Raw genomic sequence first — 13,739 nt, 5'->3', positions numbered from 1 at the left:
CCTGCACTATCTCCAAGGCGGCCAGCTCCCATTATGGCATTGGCCGTACCAGTTACCAACTGTACTCTACTCTACCATACAGGAGCAACCTAATGGTGCAGCAGGGATGTAACTTGCCTCGCAAGCCAGAGGCTGGTGGATTGAATCCCCGCTGGTATGTTTCCCAGACTATGGGAAACACCTATATCAGACAGCAGCAATCTAGGAAGATGCTGAAAGGCATCATCTCATACTGCACGGGAGGAGGCAATGGTAAACCCCTCTTGTATTCTACCAAAGACAACCTCAGGGCTCTGTGGTCGCCAGGAGTCGAAAACAACTCGACAGCACACTTTACCTTTACCCTACAGGGCAGGTGTGAGGAATAGACTGGAGAGCGACATGTATGTGGCCCCGAGCTCCTTGGAGGAGCATAGGATGAAAAATGTAATCCATAAGAATAGATCTGTTCAATCAGATCAAATCCATTTTATCCAATATTGCACTTTCCACAGTGGTCATACAAAAAGCCTCTGGAGAGCCTACAAGCAGACCATGAAGACAGTAGCCAAATTCACATGAAACTCACATCGATAACCATGGCTTAGTGAGTTGGGCTTCATGCTTGTTTGGCACCTTGTCAAGAAGAGATTGGGGGAAATTTCTGAGTTCTCACAATCCTCAACAGGCACATGTGTGCTGTGGAGATCTGTAGATTCCCAGGGGGCCCCCATTCAATCGATAGTGATAATTGGTCCATAGTGCAGAGAAAGTGGATAGAGAGATGTTTTCCTTCCTCTTTCCCTAACACAATGCTAGAATCCGGGATCATGCAATAAAACTAATTGGCAGGAGATTCAGGACCGGCAAAAGGATGCAATTCCAAAACACTCTGGTTTTTAAATTTGTGATGAATTTAATCATCACAAGAGGTGATGATGGCCACTAGCCTAGATGGCTTTAAGGGGGCATTAAATTCAAGGAAGACAACATCTATCAATGGCTACTAGTAATCTTGGCTATGGGTTGCCTCTAGGTTCTGAATACGAGTTGCTGGGAAGAAGCAGCATAGAAGTGGGACACTGAGCCTTTGCCTCGGTGTCCCACTTCTGGATTTCCCAAAGCCATCTGGTTGACCACAGTGGGAGTTCATGGAAAACCTTCAATTGTTGGAAACTCAAGGCCCATTCACACGTTATGTTCAACACTCATATGGATGTCTACAGGTACGGATCTGTACAGTCATTCACGTGCTATGTTGAATACAGACAAAGAAGTACACTTCTATCATGCATTTGAAGAGCCTGTACCCAGGTTCACTTTTTAAATGGACACAGGTACAGTATTTCCTACAAACACACGTACAAGCGTACGGACACGTAGTGTCTGAATCAGGCTTCAAACTCTTCCAGTTCTGATGGGCTGAATCTTGCCTCATGCCCCTGGTGGGGGCCAGGTTCTGCCCCCATTTTATAGGCACATGGGAAGCTGCCTTCTACCGGGTCAGATGCTTGGTCCAGCTAGCTCAGTATTGTCTTCACAGATTGGCAGGAGCTTCTTCAAGGTTGCAGGCAGGAATCTCTCTCAGCCCTATCTTGGAGATGCTGCCAGGGAGGGAACTTGAAAGCTTCTGCTTGCAGATGCTCTTCCCAGAGAAGCCCTGTCCCCTAAGTGGAATATTTTACAGGTTCACACATGTAGCCTCCCATTCAAATAACAACAACAATCAATCAATCAAATAAACTTTATTTGTTAGCCACCCCATAACAAATTGTTCTCTGGGCGGCTCACAGCAGAGGATTAAAACATACAATAAAAACACAGAACACATTGCATCATAACAGACAAAAAAGGTGAAAAGAAAATACAAAATATAATAGAGCAGCTTAAAAGCTCATTTTAAAATTAGTTAAAAATCAGAACAAATCTGAAAACCCGAGTTTAAAAGGCCTGTGTGGACAAAAAGGGCTTTAGACCCTGCTTAGCAAAGGTCTAACAATTCACGCTTGCTAACCACAAGACCAGCTTTCAAAACCCCTGCAAGTGTTAAGAGTACATGAAGATCAGAGTGGAGGGAAGTTCGCCAGCAGCCCCCCTCTTCCCTCCTGCATCTCGGCAAAGAGTGTGAGGAGAGGCACCCCTTAAAATGCTTGCAAGGGTCTGTTATGGGCCAAGCAGCAGAGGACTCACCGGGTAGCAGGCTTGGATTGCATGGCAATGGCACAGGTAGAAGTTCCACAGGAACAGAGGCCCCAGTGGTGGTCTGAGGCCAAGAGCCCACGTCCAAAGGTACTGAAGCAGCGCTTCAGCAAAGGAGCCGGAGGGAAAGCCTGGGGCAAGCAGAGGCAGGAGCACAGAAGCGTCAACCCCCGGCTGGCAAAGGCACTCCGCAGACAAGATCCTAGTCAAACCGCTGTTCAAGGGAAGGGAGTGACTCAAATTCTCCAGGAAAAGCCACACTCTTTCTCTGGAGCCTGGATCCAAACAGATCTTATTTCTGAGGAGTCCGGCTGCTGCCCCTCCTCCCGAGGAGACCTCATGGCTTCCCGCTTTCTGGCTGCGAGGCAGGCACTCCTGCGGTGTAGGTTGAGGGCCTTGTGAGCATGTGTGCGACAGTGTATCAGGAGTCAGATCAGGGGCCCCGGAGAATATGGGGGTGCCTGAGGCCAACTCCCAGGTTCTGGCTGGGCTTGGGGAGATGGGGGTGGGGGTGGAGCAAGGGGTTTCCCGTGCAGGGCTAGCTGGGGTCGGAGAGCTGGTCTGGTGGAAGCAAGCATGACTTGTCCCCTTAGCTAAGCAGGGTCTGCCCTGGTTGCATATGAATGGGAGACTTGATATGTGAGCACTGGAAGAGATTCCCCTCAGGGGATGGAGCCACTCTGGGAAGAGTATCTAGGCTCCAAGTTCCCTCCCTGGCAGCATCTCCAAGATAGGGCTGAGAAAGATTCCTGCCTGCAACCTTGGAGAAGCCGCTGCCAGTCTGTGAAGGCAATACTGAGCTAGATAGACCAATGGTCTGACTCAGTATATGGCAGCTTCCTATGTTCCTATGAAGGGTGGTTTCTCGATATCCCCTTCCTGGGTGGCAGTTGCGGGGGGCTCAGTGAATCTGCTGGGGGTGGGATAGTAGTTAAGTCCTGAGGAAGGAAATCTGGTCTTGTGGTAGCAAGCATGAATTGTCACCTTTGCTAAGCAGGGTGGGCCCCAGTTTGCATTTGAATGGGGGACTGCATGTGAGCACTGTAAGATATTCTTAGGGGACAGAGCTGCTCTGCGAAGAACATCTGCATGCAAAAGGTTCCAGGTTCCCTCCTTGGTATCTCCAGATAGGGCTGAGAGAGAATCCTGCCTGCAACCCTGGAGAAGCTGCTGCCAATCTGTGTAGACAGTAGTGAGCTAGATGGACCAAGGGTCTGACTCAGTATATGGCAGCTTCCTATGTTCCTGGAATGGGGTCTTCCTCTGAAGGCTGCTCTGAGGAGATTGTGGGGTCTCCCAAGCTTTGTTCTCCAATTCTTACTTGGTCTCTGAGCCGGTATGTCTGGTTCAGATGTCTCCTCTAGGTGGACGCTGATAGAGCCAGATCCGTCCGAGGATCTGATGCCACCAAACGTCGCCTTTAGATTTCTCTCTCTCAGTCTCTTCCAGTCATGATGCAGATAACTTCTTGGTCACAAAGGGCTATCTCGCTTCTGAGCACTAGAGAGAGCTCTTGCTCCCTATAAAACGGTCAAGATGAGTAACTTGCTTTCTGGAACTGGACTGCTAGCATGATCAGCGTTCTCTCTCTCTCTCTCTCTCTCTCTCTCTCTCTCTCTCTCTCTCTCTCTCTCTCTCTCTCTAGCAAACACATTTGTGCAGAATAGCTTCCCATTAAAGTCCTGTTCATGCATTGCGTTCAATACTTGTATGGTCTATGTACAGTGGTGTACACAGGTACAGATCTGTACAGAGGTACAATTATTCACATAATGTTGAATGCAGGTACAGCAGTACTCTTCTTATCTGTGTCCCGCGTTTCAGGGGCTTCTACCTTGATTCACTTTTAACACAAATGCAGGTACAGTCATTCATATAAAACCATACAGATACCTGAAGACAGGTAAAATGTAATTTCGGAATAGGGCTTTGTCTAAAGTAATTCTATGTCGAACACATGCATAGGTATGATGTGTGTGCATCGTAGGGAAGAGAACTGGTCTTGACGTAGCAAGCATGAATTTTCCCCTTTGCTAAGCAGGGTCCACCCTGGCTTGCATTTAATGGGAAACTGCATGTGTGAGCATTGGAAGATATTCCCCTTAGGGGATGGGGCTGCTCTGGGAAGAGCACCTGCATGCTTTCATGAAGAAAATTCCAAGTTCCCTCCTTGGCATCCCCAAGATAGTGCTGGGAGAGACTCCCGCCTGCAACCTTGGAGAAGCTGCTGCCAGTCTGTGTAGACAGTACTGACCTAGATGGACCAATGGTCTGGCTCAGTATAAGGCAGCTTCCTACATTCTTCACCATGTCCGTTGAGAAAAGCTGTGTCAGACAAAACTAGCCATGTGCATCTTCTTGGGATGGGTCTGTGAGCAGAATTCTAGATGAATTCTGTTCATAGCTGGGCCCCAAGCAAGGTCATGCAGGTATTTATTTATTTAATTTTGTTTTATTTTCTGCTTTTCGTTTAGAGAATCCCAAAGTGGTTTACTGTATAATTAAAACAATGCACAATTAAAATACAAAAAGAACAGATGAATATAAATATATCTGTATTGAAAAGTTTATTTTAAAGGATATGAATTCCGACCAAACTTTTGCAGGTGTATTAGGCACTCGGCACGATTAATTTTTTTAATGTGTGAAAATTATTGTTTAAAGGGCCTCCCATGGACACAAAGTGTTGTGTTTTCGGATCGGTCCTTTCATTCCTGCTGTGGATTAAGTGGGAGAATTTGTATGGCAGTTATTCTGCATGATAACACTAGAGGGTGACACTGCTCAGCAAGGAAAACTCTGCAGCTCACCCCATCTATCACCCTTTGGCCCAAAAGTTGCCCATTCCATTTCAACCCACTATATGAAACAAGATGTGCATGGCCTTATGTGCATGACTGCTTATACTAAATAGTTTGCACTACACAAATGGTTGCACTCCCTCCATGGAGAAATCTTTGGAGAACATTCCTGCCCATTTTCATTCCCATTCCTCTGACAGCACCGATAAAATTTCATCGTCTTTTTTGTGTTCCGAAAACTTTCAGAAGCGTTTAAAACACCATTGCAAATGTGGCCACTGCAGGCCTGGTGATCAGGACAAGAAAGGCACGCTAGCTAGCTAGCTAGATAAACTTTATTGCAGTCTTTGACCAGTATAGCACACACTTGCAATGCTATCACCTCTTTTCCATCAGGAGGGGTATGCAGACCTTGTCAACAACCACAATAAGCAGTCATCCCCCAGATGCTATCAACTGCTGGCCTGCATACTAAAATGACCCTTAGTAAGCTGGGAAACCAGGGCCGGTGACATTTTTCTGATCTTTGCTTCTGGAGCACAGGGGGTGCTTTGGAGTCTCAGCCCTTTTGTGCAGGGGACATTGCATGGTGTTGCTGCATGCCTGTACCCACTACCTCAGAGGCTCTCAAACATGGGTCCCCAGATGTTGTTGGACTACAACTCCCATCATCCCCCCCAGATGTGGACAATGAGAGTTGTAGTCCAGCACCATCTGGGGACCCACATTTGAGAAGCACATCTTGTTAGGATGTCAGCCACTGTGTGTTTCCTCCTGCAAATCATGCAAGTGGGGGCTGCACATGGCCTGTCTTTATGCCCCCACTCACCCTGAGCCTTGATGCACACGTGTGGCAGCTGCCGAATCATTTCCCCTTGTCCTGGCCGTTTTGTTTTCATACCCTGCAGCCGATTCGCACTGGCTCTTCCTTCCCTCGGACCGGAGTGCCGAGGCGAGGGAGTTCCTCTCTGCACTGCAGTGGTCGGAATGATCCGCTGAAACGAAAGGTTACTGTCGAGTCCTGGGAATCAGCGTTGCAGCACAGTTGAGCGCAGCTTTGCCGCAGGACCTGCAGACTTTGCTGCACATAATCTATGTTTAATGGCTCCTGCTGCATTCGCAAGGTGCCCTGACTTCAGATTAAATTATGAGCTCCCAGACCTGCCTTGTAAATTTCCGTCGAGTTGGTGCACACAGAAAGAACTTGGAAGCAGGGATGACTCCAAGGGGTAGCGAGGGGGAGAGGGTAACCACTCCCTCCTCCCCAATATTCCCCACTCCTTTCACTCCCTCCTCCAGCAGAGTGTGTCAGTAAAGTGTCAGATGATGTTATAGTATATTATGGCCCCATAGCTTGAATTGATTATTTCCATTGGCCTCCATTCTTTAGGAGCATAGGAAGCTGCCATATACCGAGTCAGACCCTTGGTCCATCTAGCTCCGTATTGTCTACACAGACTGGCAGCAGCTCCTCCAAGGTTGCAGGCAGGAGTTTCTCCCAGCCCTGTCTTGGAGATGCTGCCAGGGAGGGGACTGGGAACCTTCTGCATGCAAGCAGGCAGGTGCTCTTCCCAGAGCAACCCCATCCCCTGAGGGGAATATCTTCCAGTGCTCACATGTGGTCTCCCATCCAAATGCAAACCAGGGTGGACTCTGCTTAGCAAAGGGGACAAGTCATGCTTGCTACCACAAGACCCGCTCTCCTCCGTTAGAGAAGCCTCATGCACTCACGCCTCTACCCCAGAACAAGCAACAGAAGCCAGTGCAGCCCAGTAGGGAGAAGATTCCAGCTTCCCAGGAGCCAGCCCAGCCCCACGTTACTTGGCTCAGGTGCACCCCCCAGCTGCATCCTCTGATTTCCCCCACTTTTCACAGCAAACCATGGTTTGCCATTACATCTGAACCATCCAACCAGGGTTTGTGCTTGCCTTCCAAGTCACAATTGCAAACCATGATCAGATCGTTGTCACACTCTGCCTCGGGTTGCCTCTGTATATTATCTGGCAGGGTCCCGGACAGCTCAGCTAGAGTAGTTCAGGGAGGGGGCACACCTTTCTCCCATGAGAGCTTGTACAGCTCACAAAACCCTTCAAAAAGGATGTTGCCCTGGGCCTTAGCCCAAGTCACCAAGCTCTTGCCAGCACAAGCTCTCCTCAGGAAATGGCCCTCTTCATCGGCATGCTGGCCTTTATATAGTCTCTGACACTCGGAGCAAATCTTGCAAGAGCCGGACCGAAATCTCGCAAGACCTCCTGAGATCCTGCGAGACGTCTCCGAGCTCTCATGAGACGACACTGCTCCTTTGCGCCAACACGTGGTTTCCATCATTTATTTTATTTTATTTTATTTTATTTTATTTTATTTTATTTATTTATTTCTATGTAAACCGCTTTGGGGACTTTTGTTGAAAAGCGTTATATAAATCGTAGTCGTCATCGTCTGAATTTAAGACCACCCCCCTTTTAAAAAAATACAGGTTAAATACAGGTTCTGTTGTCTTTACCGGAAAGGAAGAGGTCTCTGAATTTAAGACGACCCCCTGATTTCTAACATTCAGCAACTTGAGAAAAACCTCATCTCAGATTCCAGTAAATGCCTTATGGGTCTGGCTCATGGGCTACCAGCAACGCCCCCCATCCCAATGCCCTCCCGGCATGCCCCTTAATTGAGTAGGGGTAGCCACTGCCTGGTTATCACTGGCCAAGCAGGGCTAGGCAAAATAAAGCAGCCGCGACTGCAGCCTGAATAGCTCAACCCGTCACGTTAAACTCGTATTAAACTTGGATCGGCCCTCAAAGACTCCCTTCTGGCAGAGCCCAGACAAAAGCCCGAGTCTCTCAGCGGTCACTTTGGCTGGCAGGCAGCTCATTTGAAGAGCATCTGTTTCAAATTTATCGTCCTCGGTTGTCATGCTTCAGGGTAGCAGGTTCTGGGCCTTGCCTCTCCTCTCTGCAGACCCTTTTACCAACGGCAGCCCCAGCTGAGCCTTCTCCCGGGGGCCTCAGTAACACCTTCGGCCAGCCTGCCCCCAAGGAGGAGAAGAGCAGGTGCTGAGCGGGCCGGAGACAGTGGAGTAATTCTCCGCCACATCCCAGAACACACACATGGGCATGTAGGCTGCCCCATGCGGCTTCCCCATTACAAAGTCTCTCATTAGCTTGATGTCTGTGGGGTGATTGTAATGAGGGGTTTGTGGTGCCTGAACGAAAGATCGCTCCACTAATAACATTCATATTGAAGACAGGCAGGGTGGAGCGGGGCTCTCCTAAGCCAGGGATTGAACGTAAAACTGCCAATATAGCCAGGTCCTTATATAAATCCAGGTGAGCCCACACTTGCGACACAGTGTTCAATATCCTTGCGGAGGATATTGTAGAGCTGGAAAGGTTGCAGAGAAGGACAAATAAAATGATCAGGGGGTTGGAACAGAGGAAGCTGCCTTATACTGAGTCAGATCACTGGTCCATCTAGCTCAGTATTGTCCACACAGACTGGCAGCGGCTTCTCTAAGGTTACATACAGAGTCTCTCTCACCTCTCTCTTGGAGATGCTAGGGAGAGAGCTTAGACTCTTCTGCATGCAAGCACACAGGTGCTCTTTCCAAAGCAGCCTCATCCCCTAAGGTATCCTGCCGCCCCAATTACTCGTACGATTACGGCACCACAGTGGGAAAGCGGCGGGAGGGGTAAGTAAACCCTCCCGCCGCTCTTAAAGGTACCCCCCCACCCCGAACCGAACCACCCAGGTCCGGACCGGTCCGGAGGCCTTTTCAATGGGATGGGGCCGTTCTGGGAAGAGCAGGAGGTTCCAAGTTCCCTCCCTGGCAGCATCTCCAAGACAGGGCTGAGAGAGACTCCTGCCTGCAACCTGGGAGAAGCCACTGCCAGCCTGTTCCTATGTCAGGACACCTCGATGCTGAGGCAAGACCTCCCTCAACCAGGAAGACCTTTATACTTCCTATTACATGGGAAGGCCAATGAGTGAACCCCTAGGGCGGGCCTGTCCAGGGCTTCAGTAGCCTAGGCTGCCACAAGGGGCAGCAACACGCAGGGGCTCAGGGCAGTTAGCGAGCGCAACATCCTTGCGCTTGCGCTGCATATGTGCACGAGCAGAGTGAACGTTAGCCATTATCTGCTGTAAGGATGCTACGGAGGCTGTCAATGTAAGGACATTGATTTGCAAGAGGATGCAAGAACCGACCACATGCTTAGCAAGAGAATGAGTCCAGAGACAAAGAAGCATGCGTAGCCATGGGCAAGGAGACTGTGGTCAATTCTTACAACCGTCCCCGTATTGGGATATTGTGCTTACTCATCTGTTACTGCGGATAGAGGCGCACGATTGCTACCTGTCCTTCTTGGACGTGGACAGCATTGAGTGGATTTCTGCAGAACAGCAGTGTTCCTGTCAGACTCCCAGGGGACGGCGTGGGCTCCTGGCCCTTCTTGGACTCCAGAATGACTAGGTCAGCACCAAAAAAAGGGTCAGCCTCGGGAACAGCCAGGGGAGGAGGTTAGTTGGTCACCCGAGTCCTCCTCCTGGCTTGCTGCATTCAGCCAGTTCCCTCTCCCAGCGAACTCCTGGCTCCCATACTCAGAAGCAGCCCCTCCTCCTCAGCTGCCTTGTCCTTAAATACCCCGGTGCAGAGCTGACGGGGCTTCAAGCCTACTTCCAGCCCCGCCCCCTTCCTGATCTCACTTCCTGTTTCCTGCCACACCCAGCCTAGCGTCTCCCGGAGCGGTTTCCTGCCGCCCTGCCTGCCTTGCTCTCTCAACCCCACCGGGATCTGACCAGCCCGGACCCTTCTCCTCCCCACTGCCCCCTGAAGGGAATGGGAGCCCCACAGGAGGGTTGCCACACCCTTCTCCAGACTCCACAGAGTCACCCAAGCAACCAGGCAACATGGCATCCCGACAGTTCCAATACATAAAATGGCGATGAATAAAAAGGTATCAGAGTCAATCACAGCTGCATTGGCAGCTACACTCTTGCACAGCAATCATTCCCGAATGCAGGCATCTTTTGACCGCAGTGCTTGTTGGAGAAATTTGCACACAGAGAAGGCTGCAGCCTTCTCCACTTAGAGCTTTCCATGTACCAACGGTAGCGTCAACTGCCATAGGAGAGGAAATGGGAAGTTACATAGGAAGCTGCTGTATACTGAGTCAGACCATGGGTCCATCTAGCTCAGTATTGTCTACACAGACTGGCAGCAGCTTCTCTAAGGTTACAGGCAGGAGTATCTTTCAGCCCTATCTTGGAGATGCCAGGGAGGGACGTTTGTAACACAGATGCTCTTCCAAGAGCGGCTCCATCCCTTAAAGGGAATATTTCACAGAGCTCACACATATAGTCTCCCATTCAAATGCAAACCAGGGTAGACCCTGGTTAGCAATGGTGACCATTCATGCTTGCTACCATAAGACCAGCTCTCCTCTGCCACCCTTATCTTGAGATTAAATGAGTATTTTCCTTGTTCTCTACGAACAATTCCTTCCCCTTTTTCATATGAGGGAGATCTGTAAGAATGCTTCTGCTCTTTCATGTTCTTGTATGAAGCCTGGGGGAGAGTTACAACAGGGACCATCTAGCTCAATATTGTCTTCACAGACTGGCAGCGGCTTCTCCAAGGTTGCAGGCAGGAGTCTCTCTTAGCCCTGTATTGAAGGTGCCAGGGAAGAAACCTGAAACCTATGCTCTTCCCCGAACAGCCCCATCTCCTAAAGAGAATATCTTACAATGCTCACATGTTGTCTCCCATTCAAATGGAAACCAGAGCAGACCCTGTTTAGCAAAGGGGACAATGCATACTTGCTACCACAATACTGGTTCTCCTCTCTCCTATCTCAGGGGTTCCTGGAGGCCAATAACGGCCACGGTCCACTCCTCTGGAGCTGTTACTCGGGATCCTGTGGGTCGTGTGCTGCAGTGAGAATGGTTGTGTGCAAGCCGGGCACACCCACAGACCCTGGCTCTCCTCCAGTGCTAGAAAAGTGGCCCTTTTTCCCCAGCCAAAAGAATGAGGGGTGGGGGGGAGACTATTGAAAAATTAAACTTGAATGCATATGCACCCTTCAGGTTGATCAACTGATGTACCTTTCTGTGTCCTTGTCTCAAATAAATCCCCCATATTTACCCTAATACAAGACGACTCTGAATTTAAGCCAAGCCCCTTAAAAAATAGTTTAAATACAGCTATACACTTATTTATCCAAAAGGAAGAAGACTCTGGATTTAAGACAACCCCCTTAAAGAATACAAGTTAAACACAGGTGATACCTGGATTGACCCCAAAGGAAGCGGACTCTGGATTTAAGATGATCCTTTGATTTCTAACATGAAAGAACTTGGGGAGAGTCTTGGATTCAAGTACATACAGTAGCACACTTCCCCAATAGGGACCTCAAGCAATGTGGAGAAGCTTGCATCGCCTATTCTTCATTGCATTTCTATGAATATAGACTCATTTCTTGGCTGATAAGAATAGCTGATGTCCAAAATGGATTTGGAGCAGCTGGCTTTTGTCAGGCTGCAGTTGGATCCAGCCTGCCGCTTTGTTCTGGAGCGAAATCCCCCCCAATTCAATGGACGAGAAGATGACAGCAGAAGATGAAATGACTAATTGACTCGTTTCCCTGCTCTGCCAGCTTGGCGACTGCAGAGCGATGAAGAGGCACATGTACTTGTCAAGTGGACACAAAAAGGAGGTCAAGATGTCTATTTTACTATGGCCAGGTCGTGACCCAGAGCCTTGTGGCCATCCTCTCTAAATCCCCCCGCAAGGCGCATTGGGCCTGCGGTGAGCCTGCCTGTGTGCATAAGGAACCCTCCCACTGAGAATGTAATTAAAGCAGCTTGGAAACAGAGGGGGGAACCTGGCGTTCTCTAGGGCTCATTTTATTCCGGCTTTGATTAATGAGGTTGGGTGGAGTTAATGAACGGGGAGTTTAAAAGAGTGAGCGGCCCTTGGCTGATGCATCTCCCTTCTCTTGGGAACTTGCTAAGGGTTATGGGCAACAACAATGATCCAGCAATGGGGGTTTGGGGGATCAGGTGCTGTCCCGGTCTGCTTAGATCATTTATGCGGAGAATTATCTCCGATGGTATTTATCCTGTTCCTTTGGGCAGGGACGCCACTGATGAACCTCTCTGGGTTTGTCGAAGGGAGAGGCGGTGGGGACGCTTGGCCAGCGCCAGCCAGGGTGAAGCATTTAACTTTACTCTCGGTTCCCAGGGGGGTTGGGGCTGCATTGTCTGCATAAAACTATCTCTTCCCCTTGCAGAGATCAAGGATGTTGGAAGCCCTTTTTAGCCTGAGTCATCAAAGATCAGCCAGAGGAAGGGCCTCCCCCCACCCCAATCACTGCAGGGTTCTCTCACCTCTAATAGCAAAGGAACCAGAGATTGCCAAGAGTCCAGGGACCGTGTGCCACAGATCTCGAGAGCAAACAATATAGGATGTGGAGTAGTGCACTACCACTACCAGTGTCCCCTCTAAGGTGTGCGCATGTGCATGCGCTCATACGCTTTTCGATGTCCGCTCAGTTCATTTTAGGTCCCGCTCAGGTTGAATCAGGAAGGTCCCACTCTGAATGGACGTGCACACACAGTGCCTTGACAGTGCCACCCAGGACAGAACTCATTCCGCACACAGATGAAAGAAATGAGAGAGAACACTGACCACTACCATTTACCAATATTTATACAGTATACTGCTTTTCAGCAAAAGTTTGCAAAGCAGTTTACATAGAAAGATAAGAAGATAGAAGAGCCCCTGGTGGCGCAGTGGTAAAACTGCTGCCCTGTAACCAGAAGGTTACAAGTTTGATCCTGACCAGGGGCTCAAGGTTGACTCCGCCTTCCATCCTTCCGAGGTCAGTAAAATGAGTACCCAGAATGTTGGGGGCAATATGCTAAAATCATTGTAAACCGCTTAGAGAGCTCCGGCTATAGAGCGGTATATAAATGTAAGTGCTATTGCTAAATAATAAATAAGATGATTCAGAAAGGTGCATAGTTAATACTACTACTACGAATATTTATATACCGCCATACCACAAAAGTCCCCAAAAGCAGTTTACATAGAGAAAAATAGATAGATATCAATTTGGTTGGTGTCAATTTGGTTGGTTCTGATAAAGATATTTTGAAAACGGGGATCACCATTGTGTGGACTTTACCATTGTGTGGATATAACTTATGCATTCTACCATTCTCCACATCATGAACTTTATTATTTCTCCCATGTTATACAATTGTTCCTTCAATATCATTTCTCGTGGCTGTGTCTTGTTATAGATTGTGTATATTTCCCACAATAGATCTATTGGACTAAGTTGTGTTTGTTCTCCATTCAGTTTGGTGGGTGGATCTTTTTTTGTTTTTTGTTTTGCTGAAACCTAAATGCTGCCATTAGCTTGAGACCAAGGTGGTTCCTCCATGAGGCAAACTGAGGCAATCGCTTCAGGTATGGTCTTGGGGGGGCCCTTTTGGGGTGGAAGAAATCCTCCCTGCCTCTCATCCAGGTATGACCCCAGTCAAACTGGTGCTGACATCAACCTGCCTCAACTCCCAGCCTCGGGCCCCACTCTCAGAACACATCACTTTCACCACTGACAGCAGGTAGAAGGCGTCCTGGGCTTCTCCAAGCTGTCTTGGTAGCCACCAGTGGCAGCCATGTTCTTGGACTGTCACTTGGGGTGGAGAATGTTGCTGATGCTGTGGCAGCTTGGAGAAACTCAGGCAGCCTCCCACTCAATC

The sequence above is a fragment of the Hemicordylus capensis genome, chromosome 8, assembly GCF_027244095.1.
Source record: "Hemicordylus capensis ecotype Gifberg chromosome 8, rHemCap1.1.pri, whole genome shotgun sequence".
Lineage (NCBI taxonomy): Eukaryota > Metazoa > Chordata > Lepidosauria > Squamata > Cordylidae > Hemicordylus > Hemicordylus capensis.
Note: the sequence above shows the minus strand (reverse complement) of the source record.